This window comes from Jaculus jaculus, chromosome 9 (assembly GCF_020740685.1).
Source record: "Jaculus jaculus isolate mJacJac1 chromosome 9, mJacJac1.mat.Y.cur, whole genome shotgun sequence".
NCBI lineage: Eukaryota > Metazoa > Chordata > Mammalia > Rodentia > Dipodidae > Jaculus > Jaculus jaculus.
Window position 1 is genome coordinate 124,286,450 of NC_059110.1, and position 17,899 is coordinate 124,304,348.

Sequence of the window (17,899 nt, forward strand, 5' to 3'; positions counted from 1 at the left end):
GTTTTCATATGGCAAGGCAGAATGGAACCAGTGGAGAGGGTTAGAAGTCCTTCATCTCGGGCTTAGGAGATGGCTAAGAGGATAAAGTGTTTGCCATGCAAGCATGAGGACCTGAGTTCAAATCCCCAATACTCACATAAAAGATGCATGCTGTGGGGGCTGGAGAGATGGCTTAGTGGTTAAGTACTTGCTTGTGAAGCCTAAGGACCCCAGTTCAAGGCTTGATTCCCCAGTACCCATGTAAGCCGGATGCACAAGGTGGCGCATGCATCTGGAGCTCATTTACAGTGGCTGAAGGCCCCGGTGTGCCTATTCTCGCTCTCTCTCTCTGCCTCTTTCTCTCTGTGTCTGTCTGCCATTCTCAAATAAATAAAAATAAACAAATTAAAAAAAAAAGGATGCATGCTGTGGTGTGCCTATGGTTCCAGCGCTGGGAGGCAGAGACAAGGGGCTTCTGGGGCTTACTGTCTGGCTAGTTTAGCTGAATTGGTTCAGAAAGAGGTCTTGTCTCAAGGAGTAAGATGGAGAATGACTGAGGAAGATCTCTGGCCACCACATGCCCAACCCCCATGAGCAGTGCACACAGGTGTGTTCACACTCATGCACACATGCGTGCATCCCACTACTCACACAAGACCATCATAATAGGAGGCAAAGATGATGACATGAAAATAAAAGCCTAGCCCAGGCTGACCTGGAATTCACTATGTAGTCTCAGGCTGGCCTCTAACTCTTGGGGAATCCTCTCCCCTCTGCCTCCTGAGTGCTGGGACTAAAGGCGTGCTCCACCATGCCTGGCCCCAAGATATTTTGGAATTGGCTGTGTCATGGGCAACTTTTTTTTTTGTTCTCATTTCCCAATTGGTGCAATTAAGCTGTATTAATAATAATGACTCCTGATATTCACTAATAGCCACTAATGAAAGCTTGCTTCTTGAGCAGCTCGCTGCTTACATCGCAAACACAAGCCTCCTGGCTTCTTCCTCTGTCCTGTGTCACAGCCATTTATTCCCAAGAACCTGCCTGAGGCCAGGTCCCCTCCCCTGCTCCCTTTCGTGATCTATCTCCCCGCCACACTTCCTGTTGTCTGTGTCCAGCTATTTCTTGCCAGTGGACGCCACTGTTGACACAGCCAGCCGAGGAGAAGGACAGCACTCCCCTCTTGTGCCATTTGACCCAAAGCACAAGATGCCCGCTTGCTGATTACTCAAGCAATTCTGAAACCACACATGGTGTGAGGCCAAGATAAGACAGCTATGCCCGATAAGCAACCCGGAATCATGCACAGACCCAGACCCAGAACCAGGCTCAGAGACACAGCGTATTTTGTTTGTTTTTTCGAGGTAGGGTCTCACTCTAGCTCAGGCTGACCTGGAATCCCCTATGTAGTCTCAGGGTGGCCTCAAACTCCTGGCAATCCTCCTACCTCTGCTGGGATTAAAGGCGTGGGCCACCATGCCCCTGCATTTTTGTTGTTGTTTTTTAATCTGACAGCAGCAATCACTATAGCGTTTGTGGGGTTAAGTAGTAAATAAAAATATAGGCCCCCAAATCACCAAGATGTTCAAAATGGTAACCCTGGCGTCTTAATTCAACTAGGAGCCCTGCTAAGAGTAGGTCCCTGTGTACTTGCACAGGTGACACACCCAGGAAACCAGTGTTGCCTGACAGGCCTTATCAATTTACTCCTCATACTTCATGTGACCATGAGCCTTGCATGCCCCAAGTCCTGACTAGAAGAACCCATGCATCTCTATGCTAGGTGACCCCGGTTCCAGAACTTTTTTTTTTCAAACAAAGTTTTATTTATTTTTTTAATATTTTATTTTTGGGCTGGAGGGATGCCTTAACAGTTCACGTGCTAGCTGCAAAGCCAAAGGATCCAGGTTCGATTCCCTAGGACCCACGTAAGCCAGATGCACAAGTTGGTGCATGCTTCTGGACTTTGTTTGCAGTGGCTGAAAGCCCTGGCATGCCCATTCTCTCTTTTTATTTATTTGAGAGAGAGAGAGAGAGAGAGAGAGAGAAAGAATGGGTGCACCAGGGCCTCCAGCCTCTGCAACTGAACTCCAGACACATGCGCCACTTTGTGCATCTGGCTTATGTGGGTCCTGGGGAATCACACCTGGGTTCTTTGGCTTTGCATGCAAACACCTTAACCGTCAAACCATCACTCCAATCTTTTTTTTTTTTTTTTTTGAGGTAGAATCTCACTCTAACCCAGGCTGACCTGGAACTCACTCTGTAGTTCCAAGCTGGCCTCAAACTCATGGTGATCCTCCTACCTCTGCCTTCCAAATGCTAGAATTAAAGCCATACAGAATGCTGGAATTAAAGGTATACACCATCTCATCTGGCAACCCTGACTCCAAAGAGATGGAAAAGGTTCTTTCATTACAGCCTGAGCACACACATGTGGCGGCCAGGGGAGGACATCAGCTTGCCTTTTCTTTCATTTATTATTATTTTTAATTTTTAAATTTTTACTAACATTTTCCATGACAGTTTGCCTTTTCTATTACTCTTCCACTTTCTTTCCTTCTTTCTTTCCCTCCTTCTTTCTTTCTCTCCTTTTTTCTTTTTTTCAAAGTAGGGTCTCACTCTAGCTCAGGCTGACCTGGATTTCACTGTATAGTCTCAGGGTCACCTTGAACTAATGCCTCCTGAGTGCTGGGATTAAAGGTGTTTGCTACCACACCCAGCTATCTTCCACCTTATTTCTTTGAGACAGGATCTCTCACTGATCCTGGATCTCCCTGTTTTTCAATCAGCCCCTGTGATCTTCCTGTCTGTCCCTCTCAGTGCTTGGGGTTGTGGCTTTTTTAAAAAAAATCTTTATTTATTTGAGGGAGGGGGGAGAGAGAGAGAGAGAGAGAGAGAGAGAGAGAGAGAAAATATGCACACTAGGGCTTCCAGCCACTGCAAGTGAACTCCAGACGCATGCGCCCCCTTGTGCGTCTGGCTTACGTGGGTCCTGGAGAATTGAACGGGGATCCTTTGGCTTTGCAGGCAAGCATCTTAACTGCTAAACCCTCTCTCCAGCCCCCCATGCCTGGCTCTTTACATGGGTGCTGGGGTCACGCTCAGGTCCTCATGCTGGCGTGGTAAGCTCTCTTACCCACTGAGCTGTCTCCCCAACCTAGTTGTCTCTTTCCACTAGTGAGCTGCTTCATTCTCTAAGAACGTTCGTTGGGTTGGGTTGGTCAGGCCGGCTGGGAGACCTGACAGGGGGCGGACCGAATCAACGTTAGGGGGCTGGGAGGTGCCTAGTGCGGGTGAGCCAAGGTGATGGACAAGGCAGGGGTGGTCAAGGCCTCTGCTGTGCTCATGGTGCTGTGTCACACGGTTTGGGGGAGACCCCATCCGGGCTGTGGAGGAGTGGCTCTGACTCGGGAGCGCATGTGACCCTGCCCTTGTCGTTCCCGTGTCTCTTCGTGGATCAAGCTTCGTGGATCTTCAGGAGTCAGGAACCTGGCATTTTTGACTGGTCGGGGCTTTCAGCTTAGGCTTTTGGAGGGTTCAAAGCACGACATGCCAGTTTTGTGTACGTGTGTGCTCACGTGCGTGTGCCAGTGCGTGGGTGTGCCGTGGCGTGGGGGTGGTCCGAGGCTAACCTCAGGTGTTGGTGCTCACCTTCCGCCTTGTGGGAGGCGGGGCCTGCTCTGTCCTCCAGGCTGGCTGCACAGCAGGCCTCGGGGTGCCTGTACTGACTCCCCCTCTCTTCTTGCTCGAGGGGCACTGGGATTGCGGAAGCTAGCGCTCCACCGCCCACCCTCACGTGGGTCCTGGGGAGTCCAACTCAGCCACTCACACCTGTGCTCCAAACACTTTATCCACAGAGCCATTTCCCCAGCCCACAGCTTCGTTAGAACATGCAGGGCTCTGCCAAGCTTGGGGCCATGCATCTTTGCGACAGGCACAGGAAACCCTTCGAGATGGGCTTGAAGGAATCTTTGACCTAGGGATCTGGATTGAGTCCCTGTGACCTTCAGAGCTGAGGCCCTGTCCTGGGCCTGTGGTTTTGAAAATATTTTATTTATTTATTTTATGTGAGAGATAATGAATGGGCATGCCAGGGCCTCCAGCCACCAAAAACAAACTCCAGAAAAATGTGCCACCTTGTGCTTGGGGCATACATGGGTACTGGAGAATTGAACCTGGGTCCTTAGGCTTTGCAGGCAAGCGCCTAAACTGCTAAGCCATCTCTCCAGCCCACCTGTAATTTTAAAAAAAGTATCTTACTTATTTTTTTGCGATGAGAGAGAGAGAGAGAGAGAGAGAGGGACGGAGGGAGAGAGAGAGAGAGAAACAGGATAGGCATGCAAGAACCTCTTGCCATTTGCATGGCTTCATGTGATTTGGGGAAATTGAACCCAAACTGGTGGGCTTCACAAACAAGATCTGAGGCCCCTTTTATGGGAGAGAGAGAACTGACACACCAGGGCCTCCAGCCACCGCAACTGAACTACCGATGTGGGTGCCATCTGGTCATGTGCACTTACTTGTGCATCTGGCTTACTTAGGATCTAGAGAGTTGAAATGGGTCCTTAGGCTTCCCAGACAAGTGCCTTAACCACTAAGCTATCTCTCCAGACCACAGCAGGCACTTTTAACAGTTGAGCCGTCTCCCCAGCTAGACCTATGGTTTTATAGCTCCTAGATTAATCATTTGGTCAAGATCCAGAGTTAAGCAGCCTAGGAGAGCTGAAAGCTCTCGGCTTTCCCCACGGGCTGATTCCATTATGAGAGACTAGAGGTCCTTGACCTTCAAGGAGTCTTCATGGCGCAAATGTCAAATGGGATGAAGTCATGTAGTCTGTGTCGCACCTCTGATTTGCCAATCTGTTGGACTCAGCTTGTTGGGGGTTGGGAGTGGGTCTAATCCCTGCAAATGGGTGTCGAATAAACTCTCAAGATCCCTGGTAGAAATGTCAGATGTCCAGGGGGAGGCATGGAGCCCGTGGGGGTGTCACGGTGGGATATAAGGAAATGCCCTACACCATGACTTTGTTTTTTCTTCTTGTGGTTCTCATCCCAGAGTCCTGAATCCCCAGCACTCGGGAGGCAGAAGTAGGTCCCTGAGGCCCTGACACAGGCACTGGGCGAGATGGAGGAGGAAATATGAGATGACAAGTGTGTCTTTGACTGGCGGAGGTTTCTGGAAAGGAAGCCTCCCTTCTTCCACTCCCTCCCTCTTGCCAACTAGGTCATGTTCAAGTCATTCTCAAGTGCAAACCTAAGTGGTTCTGGGAAGGACGACAGGAAAGGTAGATGTGCCTAGCATGGACTTCTTGTCTGATACGAATCTTGTCCTGTACAGCTGAGGGAGGCAAAGGCGAGGTGGGGAGGACCCAGGTCAGGTGGAGGCTGGCCTCATAGGGCAGCCAGAGGCCATATGACATCAGCCTCACAGCTGCAAATTCACACTTTGAATCCTCTAAGCCGTCTTGTTTTTGGCTTTTGTGCTTAACAAATAACATATCCATTGATTATAACGTGGCTTGGCATCTGAGGCAATACAGGGATCTTGAGAGTCGTTTAACGCAAACCTGCCTGGAGAGATAGAGCTGCCTTGGGGTGAGTCAACGAAAGAGACCCCACAGCAGTGAAAGCTGCACATGGGACTGCTGTCCACGCCCCAAGGTGACAATCTGTGGCTCTTTTGGCAGAGCCCTTGTCCTCTCCCCACTCTATCCCTCTGCACCTCCACCTTGCTTGGTGGAGACAAGTGTCTTAATGTCTATAAGTTGAGAGGAAAAGAGGGTGGTTATAGATGACACAAGTTAAAAGATGTGGGCTGGAGATATGGCATAGCGGTTAAGGCACTTGCCAGCAAAGACGAAGGACCCAGGTTCAATACTCCAGGACCCACATAAAGCCAGATACACAAGGAGGCACATGCATCTGGAGGACCCATTCTCTTTCTCTCAAATAAAAAAAAAAAAATGTAAGTGTTTAGCCGGGCTAGGTGGCACATGCTTTTAGTCCCAGCACTAGGGAGGCAGGAGTAGGAGGATCACCGTGAGTTCGAGGCTAGCCTGAGACTACAGAGTGAGTTTCAGGTCAGCCTGGGTTAGAGTGAGATCCTACCTCAGAAAAACAAAAGGCAAAAAAATAAAACAAACAAAGAAACAAACAAAAAAAAAAGATGTAAGTGTTTAGAACAGTTTCCAGTTCTTTACAAGAGTCTGCTGTAAATATTTGAATTCCCACAGTCCCAGCTGTGGCCTTGAGTGAGTAACTCTATGATTTTTTTTCCATCTGGTCTTCATTCTTCCATCTATGACATGGAATTAACAATGGCATCTACTGGAAAAGCACATGGTAAGAAAGTGTTAGAGCATATCTGAAAGTTTAATTGTGAACTACAAATACTTTTTAAATAATCATGAGTTTCACCAGGTCCTTCTAGAGACCATAGTGCAGAGACAAAACTTCTCAATTTAGAAGCTCACCAGTGAGAGGAGGAGGAGGAGTCCAGATATGATGATCCGAGACCACAGGGAGGAGAGGTTCAGGGGACCAAGTCTACTCTAGCTTCGTTCCCTTGAAAATGTCACACGACTTCTCAAGGTGAGTTTGAGGAGAGCTGTCCCCTGGGGTACAACTCTGCTTTTTAATAAATAAGAGTTGTTGCTAGGGAGTGACATGGATTCAAAATTTAAACAGAGGAAGGAGGAAGAAAAGGAAGGCATAGGGTTGTGGTTTGCTTTACTATTAAAATACCAAGCCTAGAAAGATGGTACGGCCATTAAAGGCACGTTCTTGCAAAACCAGCTGGCCCTGGTTCAGCTCCCAGAGCCTTTAAGGCCAGATGCACAAAGTGAGGCACACATCTGGAGTCCGTTTGCACTGATAAAGAGACCCTGGAGCACTTAGAGTCTCTCTCTTTCTGCAAATAAATAAAACTATATTTTAAAAAGGCTTATAGTAGTTAGATGTGGTAGTATACACCTCTGATCCCGGGGCTACAGAGAGAGTCCTTGTCTCAAAAACAAAACAAGAGGGCTAGAGAGATGGCTTAATGGTTAAGGTATTTGCCAGCAAAACCAAAGGACCAGGTTTGATTTTCTAGTAAGCCAGATGCACAAAGTGGCACATGTATCTGGAGTTCATTTGCAGCGGCTGGAGGCCCTGGTGTGCTTTTTCTCTCTCAAATAAATAAATAAATAAAAATATAAAAAACACAAAACAAGAAACAATAAGAAACCCAAGTCTCAAACAACAGAAAAGCAAAGTCAGAAATTGTCATAAAACAAATGCATTATCACTAACGCTTCCTACAGCTTATGAGAGATGTATGTGTATATATATGTATTCTTTTATATTTGTGCAGCCAGGCATGCATGTGTATAATGTACACATGTATGTATGTTTGCCTGTTTGTACAAGCATGTATGTGTATAATGTATATGTGGTGACATGGTTCAAGATGCCTAAAAGCACACCAGGGGCATTCTTATTTTGGGTAAAAATCATCCACCAGCAGCCAGATGTGCACATAAGAAGGAGGGAGCCTTGGCTCCAAGGTCAGGGAGATAGAAACCGTTCGCTGGGAGAATTCGGTTTCCATAGTTCCCTGATTTGGACTGTACCGCCTGGGGCCTCACTGCCTTCAGGAGCCAGCTGAGGTCCTGGCGGCTCAACTGGTAAGGTCACATAGGGGTGAAGATTTCCAGATCTGTTATTCCTTGCTAGCTCACAGCTCTCTCTCTTGGACCAGACATCCTCGGGCTGGTGGATGGGAGCAGAGTCCAGGGCTGGTCTCTGCTGGGGAGCTGCGCAGTACCAAAGGCGCTGTGATGTGCATTGTCACCTGACTCCCTGGGGACTGCTTCTGTTGCCTGAGAAGGACAAGGGAGAAAGCGAGCAGCGCTGCAATCAGTTCAGAGCCACTTCCAGTCTCCAGCTCAACAATCGCAGGGCCTAGAGCTCATTCCTGACTGTTTACTTCCAGCAAAGCTATGTCCCTACCCCGAAAACGAAGGAAGTCACAGCCTTGTCCTCACTCCAACCCAGCGAGCCTCAGACATTTCCTTGCAAAAGACCTTGGGGATTCCAAATTAAAGGGCAGAATGCTCAGGGGAGGAAGTCAGAGGCCATCTGGAAATCATTGAGGTGCTGGGTCTGGTTACCCAGAGAACCAGCCGGTACCTCTCCCCAAGCCAGCTGCCTGCTCTGAGAGGTGCGTGGGGTCCGTTCCAGGGCGAGCCTAAGGAGTCCCAGATGCCCCCCCCCCCATTGCCCGTGATGTCAAGTGCACCTCATTCATTTACCCGTAGCCCTCAGAGCAAGTGCGAGAGGAAAATAAGCAAATGGAATACTATCCAGGGAGTGGCTAGCTTTCCTTGGCTTTCTAGCTGGTTCTTGAGCTGAGGACATAAATCTAGTCAGGGCTGGAGCTGTTGTTCTCACTTACAAGGAAGATCTCTCTGTCTACAGGGCATGCATTGTCCCTGGATTTGGATTAGATGATGACAAAAGACAGATAGTCTTTTCCTGGCTTCTGTGTCTTTGCCTAGCCCCGCTGGTGGCACCAGGTGGGGGGGCAGGGAAGGAGAAGACTGCTTTAGCCGCCCCCTTCTGTAGGATCCGTGGGTGACAGCTCAGTGGGGGAGGAAGGGGGGCTTGTGCACGGAATTCTGTCAGGGCTGGAAGTTACTTCTATCTTTTTATTCAGTTTATCAAGGTAGGGCCTCACTCTAGTCCAGGCTGACCTGGAATTCACTATGTAGTCTCTGGCTGGCCTTGAATTCATAACGAATGAATGCTGGGATTAAAGGCGTACCCCCACCGCGCCTGGTTATTTTTATTTTATTAAAAAAAATATTTCTAGCCGGGCGTGGTGGCGCATGCCTTTTATCCCAGCACTCAGGAGGCAGAGGTAGGAGGATTGCCAAGAGTTCGAGGCCACCCTGAGACTACATAGTGAATTCCAGGTCAGCCTGAGCCAGAGTGAGACCCTACCTCAAAAAGTAGAACCCCCCCAAATTTTCTATTTATGAAAGAGAGGGTTATGAGGAAGGGGGAGAGACATTATAGGCATGCCAGGGCCTCTTGCTACTGCAAATGAACACTCCAAACATATGACCCATGGCTTTATGCATCTGTTTTTATGTAGGTACTGGGAAGTTGAACCCAGGTCATCAGGCATTACAGGCAAGCACCTTTAACTGCTGAGCTATCTCTCCAGCCCTAACTTTGCATTTTTTTTTTTAAAGGCAAAGTCTCATTGTTGCCCAGAATGGCCTGGAGTTCACTATGTAGCCCAGGTTGGCCTCAAACTCACAATGATCCTCTTATCTCAGCCTGCCGAGGGCTGGGACTACAGGCTTGTGCCACCATGCTGGCAGATGCTAATTTTTTGTCATTTGTTTGGTACGGGGGGGGGTCTCACTATGTAGCCCAGGCTGGCCTTGAAGTAGTGCCAGCTTGACAGTGTGTATACCAGTGCACTCAGCTTTGGGTGTTCGCTGTGACTGGAGGCCATCAGTGAGCGAAGGCATTTCAGGTTAATGTCAGAATTGATAATTTCTTCCTGGGTCATCCCAGTGCCTCTTCCTGAGTCTTCATCAAGGCATTTCAGAGAAAATACCTACAATAATAGTATACATTGTCCTCAACATGTAATCTATCTGTTATAGAAAGTGTGTGGAGTTTTGCATGTGTATGTGCACTCTTATGTGTGTGGGAGTGTGCATGGGTGGTGGTGAGCATACAAGTGTGTGTGCGCAGCTGGAGGACAGAGGTCAACATCAAGTGTCTTCCTTAATAACTCTCCACGTTATCTTTTATTATTATTATTCACTGCTTTTTTAAAAAATAAAAATGGAGCCTTATATTTGGCCAGCCAGGCCAAATGAGCCAATAGGTGCAATAGTGACATGTCTGTTATGGGAGAAACCAACTGTCCTCTAATTGGATTGGAGGCCTGCTCCATGGGAGGGAATACATCCCTGATACTGAAAACCTACAACAGGGGTAGTCATGAGCCCTAGGGGTGCAATGTCTGCTGGTGTCTGGCTAAATGTATAGATTATGCTTATCAAACTGCCCAGTAAGCACTTCTCTTAATGTTCATACCCATATATTAATGCTCTTGTCACTTTGGTTAGAGAAGCTTCTCTTTTCAGATAGCAGTGACCTTGGGATGACTCAGAAGGCACCATGGTGCTGAGAAGAAGTGACAGAAGAGTGCTCAGCACTGAAATATCTCTATCACACCTTCCAAGGCTCAGGGTCCATTGCCGAAGAGGTGGGGGAAAGAATGTAAGAGCCAAAGAAAGGATAGGACTTCTTATAATGTGCTCCTCCAGACACAAAATGACCTGGATATCCATGACCTCACAGTGCCTGACACTACCTACACAAGACCATCATAATAGGAGAAAAGATCATGACATCAAAATAAAAGTTTGACTGATTGAGAGGGGGAGGGTATATGATGGAGAGTGGAGTTTCAAAGGGGAAAGTAGGGGGCTGGAGAGATGGCTTAGCTGTTAAGCGCTTGCCTATGAAGCCTAGGGACCCTGGTTCAAGGCTTGATTTCCCAAGACCCACGTTAGCCAGATGCACAAGGAGATGCATACATCTGGAGTTCGTTTGCAGTGGCTGGAGGCCCTGGTGCGCCCATTCTCTCTCTCTGCCTCTTTCTCTCTGTCACTCTCAAATAAATAAAAATAAAAATGAACAAAAAATTAAAAATAAATAAATAAAAATAAAAATGGTTGTACTCTTCGACTGCCCCCTCCCTTGCCCCAATTCTGCTGATTTGGCATGGGGACCAAAAGGCCACAGTCAATCTCTGTAGGGTGGGGGAGGGGGGAAACAACATGGCGCCTCAAGCTATTCCCTGGGACCCTGAGGCTCTTACAATCTTTCTGCCCCCCACCTTCTACAACGTTTCCTGAGCCTTGGTGGGCAAGATGGGGATCTGATTTAGGGTCGTTTTCTCTGTAGACTCCGGATCTCTGTTTTGGTGAGGTTTGAGGGATCCACTGTATTTTTTTGAAACTGGAGCTCCCACTGAACCTGGAGCTCACCAATTCAGCTAGGCTAGCTGGGCAGCCAGTCCCGGGGACCCTCCCCTTTCCACCTCTCCGCGTTGGGTTTGCAGTTGAGTGCATGCCACAAGGCCCAGGCTTTTTTTTTTTTTCCGTGGGTGCCAGGGAGCCCAATTCAGGTTCTCATGTTTGTGTGGCAAGAGCTTTATTCCCCGAGCCTTCTCCCCAGCCCTTGCGTGCATCTCTTACAGGCCACAGGCTTGTTGAAGGAGAGAACTATTTCTTGCGCATAATCGCTGTAACGTCCAACACAATGCCTCACACTCTGGAAATGCTCTGTGCATGTTTGCTGAGTGATGACTCTGTGAGGCCTACGGACTAGTGGATGATGGAAGTGAAGGATGAGGATGAGAGAGGAAGGGGGTGTCTGAATTACTTGTTGGCCTTTACCACTGTGATGGTTTGAATAGATGACCCCCAATAGACTAAGGTGTTATTTTGTTTGTTCTCTTAAAAAAACATTTATTTCATTTTATTTACTAGAGAGAGAAAGAGAGAGAAAGGTAGATAGAGAGAGAATGGGCACACCAGGGCCTCTAGCCACTGCAAATGAATTCCAGATTCTTGTGCTACCTTGTGCATCTGGCTTATGTGGGTCCTGGGGAATCAAACCCAGGTAGGCTTTCAGGCAAGCACCTTAACTGCTAAGCTATCTCTTCAGCCCCTTGTTTGTTTGTTTTAAATTTATTTTGAGAGAGAGAGAGAGAGAGAATGGGCACACCAGGGCCTTCAGCCACCATGAATGAACTCCAGATGCGTGTGCCTGCTTGTGGCACATCTGCAACATTGCATGCTTGTGTCACTGTGTGTCTAGCCACGTGGGACCTGGAGGTTTGAACATGAGTTCCTAGGCTTTGCAGCAAAGCACCTTAACTACTAAGCCATCTCTCCAGCACCCCCTTTTTATTTTTAATTTTTTTTCAAGGTAGGGTTCACTCTATCTCAGGCTGACCTGGAGTTCACTATGTAGTCTTGAACTCATGGCGATCCTCCTACCTCTGCCTTCCAAGTGCTGGGATTCATGGCCTGTCACCACGCCCAGCTTCCCTTTGCTTGCTTTCTTTTTTCTTTTTTTTTTTTAAGCTTGTGTACAGCCACCTGGCCGGAGGAGACACCGCTGGTGGTGGATCCGATTCCTAGCCTAAAGGTATGCAGAATGTTAGAGCTCTGCCTGGGGTTCCCTGCTGCTTGCAGACCCAAGTGTGCTTGCTTTTGGTGCTGTTGCTGGTGGTTCTTCTCTGCTTGGACGTCCTATGGAGCTTCTCCTTCGAATAAATCCCTTCCTCCCACAAACTGTGGCTGGCTTGGAAGTTCATCCCAGCAGTGTGGAGCTGACTACAACCACCACCAACTAAGAGAGGGTGTGACACAACAGACCCAGAGAGGGTGGGGACACTTTGGGAGACTGAGACCTTTGCCCTTATTTCAGTGAAAATTCACCCAACAAGAACCAGGTCCTGGCTAAGTGGGCAGATGGTCCGCATCTTTCTGTCTCAAGGTGCTGCAGAGCAGTACTTGGCTGAAGTCCCTGTGTCCTGACTTACTGACATCTGGGACAAAAGCTCACCTGTAGTTCACTGAATGCAAAATGTCCCTTATAAGCCCAGCGTGGTGGCGCACACCTTTAGTCCCAGCACTTGGGAGGCAGAGGTAGGTGGATCACCGTGAGTTCAAGGCCACCCTGAGACTACATAGTGAATTCCATGTCAGCTTGGACTAGTGTGAGACCCTACCTTGAAAAACCCAAAAAACAAAAAACAACAGTCCCTTATAGACTCATGTGTTTGACTATTTAATCCCCAGTTGGTGGCAGTGTTCTAGAAGGCTATGAGATCTTTAGACAGTGGAGCCTTGCTGGAAGAAATGTATCACTGGGGGAGGGCCTTGAGGTGTTACACTCAGCCCTTCTTGCTGTTCTCCCTCTCTACTTCCTCCCCACTGATGTGAAGCTGTGAAGCTGCCTTCCTGCTCTGGCCATGCCTCCCCCACCATGACGGATTTCCCCTCAAAACCGCGAACCAGGCTGTAGAGATGGCTCAGTGGTTAAAGTCACTTGCTTGCAAAGCCCCAATACCCATGTGAAGCCAGATGCACAAAGTGGTGCATGCACCCGGAGTTGGCAAGAGGCCTTGATGTGCCCACTCTTATTCTCTCTCCTTCTTTTTCTTTCTCTGTTTGAAAATAAATAATAAATAAAATATTTTCAAATGTATAACTTTAAAAACAATGAGGAAGCCAAAAATAAACCGTGTCCTTCTTTGAGCTACTTCTGGCCAGGTATTTTGTCTCAACAACGGGAAGCAGCAAGGACCCAGCCCACAGGCTGTTTCTGAGCCCCTGTCTGCCAACATCGCCCTGGGTGGCTCTTGACATTGACCTGGTGGCAAGACAGCCCTGAGAGTTCACTGAGGAAAGAGCAGCAAGGTCGGTCACATGTTCTGAATTATTCAGTTGCATCAAGTGTTTAGCTTTGTGAGGACAACAATGACTCTATTTAAAACCTCCAAGCATGTGATAGATGAACACAATGCCTCCCAGTAGTCCCTGCATCCAGTCCACATTCGAGAAGTCTCCCAGAGTTACCTGGGCTCCTCTGGGTCGTGTCGCAACTTTCAGGAGAGACTAACGTGCCAGGGCTATCCCATTCCTTACAGGGTGCAAGGCGTTCAGGAGTGTCCTTGAACCCTAAACTCTAGGTCCACATCTTTTATCTTAATTGTTTTGATTTCTTGAGGTAAGGTCTCATTCTATCCCAGGCTGACCTGGACTTCACTATGCAGTCTCAGGGTGGCCTCAAACTCATTGTGATCCTCCTACCTCTGCCTCCTGAGTGCTGGGATTAAAGGCGTGCGCCACCACACCTGGTCCATGTCTATTTTTAATCAAAGAATTGAATAAAATCAAACTGAGAAGCATAATTGTTAAATTATTATATTTATTTAGGGAAGTACAGAGCCAAGGAAAGGTGCCCATGTGGCTTGAGACCCCATTTGGAGGGCCTGGCAAAACCAGGAAAAGGACAGAATAAAAAAGTTGAAAGAGCTCCTGGCATGTGAGGAGCTGGAGGGTCTAAAGAACCCATGTGGAGAGTAAGGGGCTGGGGGACTTTGCCCTTGCCTTAGCTAGGCCGAGCTGAGGGGACACTGTCCATTTGCTGGAAGTTCCCAAGTGGTCACGGAGCTCCGAGAGCATGCCCTCTCCTTGCAAATGTGTTTATAGCCATATGGTTGTGGGCCCTACCTTCCGGCTCAGGTGAACCAGAGCTTGTTGGTAAGGATGAGGGGCCATCTCAGGAAGAAACTAGTCATGGCACCAAGTTCTGGGGGCTGAGCTTGACTACCCACAATGTTTAAATCCTAGGAAAGACCTCTTTCCGAGGAGAGGCCAAGGTTGCTTATGGAAAAACAGATCTGGGGAAGAAATAAGAAGTCATATCATACTTTGATTTCTCTGCAAGACAGGCCCAAAGACATTCCTACTTTTTTTTTTTTTAACTTTCAGGGGCCCAGTCACCCTAGCTGCCTAAAATAGCTACTTGACTCCCTCTCAATGACACAGGAGTGGTTTTTAGATTAAATTTAAAAAATTGTTTTTGAGGTAGGCTCTCACTTTATCCCAGGCTGACCTGGAACTTACTCTGTAGCCCAGACTGGCCTCAAACTCACAGTGGTCTTCCTACGTTATCTCAAGTTCTGGAATTATAGGTGTGAGCTACCATACCTGGCACTATAGGAATGAATATTAATAAAGGTTTTCATGGGTCACAGACCAACTCCTCCAGAATGGAGACGTTCAGACTAGAAAGTCAGGGCTTGGGGTCTGCATAGAAATCACACACTTTCAGCATAGGTGGGCTGTATGGGCTATTCCCCTGGGATTGTGCCTTGGTTAACATGAGTGTGTTTCTGGGGTTTTCTGAGTATGAAGCCTCCACTTTTATCACAAAGCTTTGACATTTTGGATGAGACCTAATGCGACAGCTGCAGAGTTGCTTTGATGTCTGAACTGTGTGTCCTAACCATAACCACCATTACTTGAAGCTTCCTATGCTCCAGAAGTGATATACGTGCTTAACATTATATCATCTGATATCCATACTCAAAAAACCAGAAGGCGAGATGATATTTCACAGTGGAGAGCTTGTGTGTGGGGATAACCACAAAATATAGCAACACTATGTATGTATCAAAATGTCACAATGAAGGGCTGTGGATGTGGTTCAGTTGGTAGCATGCGTGCCTACCATTCATGAGTCCCTGGGTTCAGTCTGTAGCACCCTATAAACAGGGCATGATGGCATTCATGTGTAATCCCAGTACTTGGGAGGTGGAGGCAGGAGTATCAGGAGTTTAAGGTCAGCTTCTGTTACACAGCAAGTTTTAGGCCAGCCTGGACTACATGAGTCCCTATCTTAAAAAAACAAACAAACAAACAAAAAAACTTCCTCCTAGAAACTAATGTTGGATATTAGACCTGTCTCTCATGGCCAGAATGTTCTGATGAATCAACAGGAATCTGCCCCTTTCCAGAAACATTATCAAGAGTTTCACAATAAAAAGTCATGCAAAACCATAGCATAATTCTAAGAGGAGGATGTCAGCACTATATCATGAGAACTTTCTGGACATATGTGTGCCACTGTGTTGGGCACCACAGAAGGTTCAAGGTTAGCTCCTGATCTCAAGGTACTCATGACCAAGTTCTAAAGACCAAGGACACTTGCCTTCAAATATCCTGGGACCTGTTGGAATAAGGTATGTCAATCTCTCTCTCTCTCTCACTCACTCTCTCTCGTGATCAATAAACCCTCCAAATCTGAAAGTTTTCATAGTCTTTCCCTCATACTTCATGTTTAGGTAATTGGAGAGGGAAAGACTACATCAGACCAATAATTTGAAAAATCTGACCTGCTGATCTTAAGGTTTTTTAAATGAATGTTCATATTTCTATATCATAGTTTTAAATCAGAGATCCATTTGCTTAGTAACCAGGTTGCTTTTTTTTTTTTTTTTTGAGGTAGAGTCTCACTCTAGTACAGGCTGACCTGGAATTCACTATGTAGTCTCAGGCTGGCCTTGAACTCACAGCAATCCTCCTACCTCTGCCTTCCAAGAGCTGGGATTAAAGGTGTGCGCCACCACGCCTGGCAGGATGACTTAAAAGAAAAAACAACATTTTTAGGGCTGAAGAGATGGCTTAGAGGTTAAGGCACTTGCCTGAGAAGCCTAAGGGCCCAGGTTTGATTCTTCAGCTCCCATGTAAGCCAGATGCACATGGTATGCATCTGGAATTTATTTGCAGTGGCTAGCAGCCCATACTCACTCACTTTCTATCTCTCTCTAACAAATAAATAAAATAAAAATATTTTTAAGAAGTATTTTTATTTATGGAGGGAGGGAGAGAGAAAAGGGATGAATGGGCATGCCAGGACCTCTTGATACTATGAAACAAATGTGCCACTTTGTGCATCTGGCTTTGTGTGTGTACTGGGCAATCAAATCCTAGGCAGACATGTTTTTCATGTAAGTGCCTTTAACCACTGAGCCATCTCCCCAGCCCCAGGATGACTTTGTAATTGATCTGTAGTTGTGTGTCTTTGCCCCCGTGTGCTTTTCCGGTTCACAGCCTCACAGAACACATTCAATTTCAGTTTACTCTATGCCGACAGGTCTAAAACTCTCAGACTAGGGCAGTTGTTAGACAAGTTTCTTCTTCTCCAGACATTACAGAATCTGAGATCTGGAAGAAAAGACTCACAGGCTATTCAAACTTGCATGCCTGTTTCCTCCTGTAGCTGATGTTATTTTATTTGTGTGAGAAGTACCCAGCACGGCACAAACTTGTGTGTCAACTACGTTAATGCGTGCATTGATTTCTTAGGACTTTTATTAAAATGCAGATCAGGTTTAGCAGGTCTGGAGTGGCCCTGGGATTGTACTTTCAAACACATTCCCAGGTTGTTGCTGGTCCCTGGACCACACCTTTTAAAAAAAAATATTTTTAAATGCATTTTTAATATTAATTTGAGAGAGAGAATGGGCACATCAGGGCCTCCTACCACTGAAACAAATTCCAGACGCATGTGTCACCTTGTGCATCTGGCTTTTTGTGGGTACTGGGGAATTGAACCCAGGCCATCGTCATTGCAAGAAAACATCTTTAACCACTAAGCCATCTCTCCAGCCCCAATTCCTGTCTTTTAATGCCAGTTACTGGCTTTTTTTTTTTTTTTTGACAAGTCACTTTGCCTTTCTAGACTTTTATGCCCTCAGATTTAAACTATGTAACAGAGAACTGCAGTTCACGCTGTTTCAAAGCCTGCATTCATAGAGCTTTGAGAGTGATTTTTTTGTGTTTTTTGCATATGTGTATGCGGTATACATCAGTTGTGTGTGTGTGTGTGTGTGTGTGTGTGTGTGTGTATCCTCAGCAAGCCCCTGGATTCTCTCGTCTGCCCTTCCTCAGTGCTGGGGTTACAGGTGTGCACCACCATGCCAGGCTTTTGCATGGGTGCTAGAGATCTGCGCTTGGGTCCTTGTGCTTGCGAGGAACCACTTTACCCCCTGAGCCATCTCCCCTGCCTTAGGCTGAGATTTTAATCACAAAAGTCAAGTACAGGACCGTGGCTCTCCTTGCAGGGGATGGTCAGATCAACCAAGTAGAGAGCATAAATCTGGGAGCAACAGGGCACAGCTAAGTGACAGCAGGGACAGGAAGCAAGGATGACGCATTCTTGTGACTAATATAAGGCTATGGCCGCAAGGTGGTAAATTTCAGATTAAAAAGTGTTACTTGAGAGAGAGAGAGAGAGAGAGAGAGAGAGAGAGAGAGGGAGA

General features: G+C 47.2%; 1 protein-coding gene across 1 annotated transcript in view; it reads right to left on the bottom strand.

Annotated features, from left to right (window-relative positions):
* The window catches only part of Rab37 (RAB37, member RAS oncogene family), a 79,656-nt gene that overhangs the window by 60,937 nt on the left and 820 nt on the right, over positions 1 to 17,899 (bottom strand). The window lies entirely within an intron of this gene.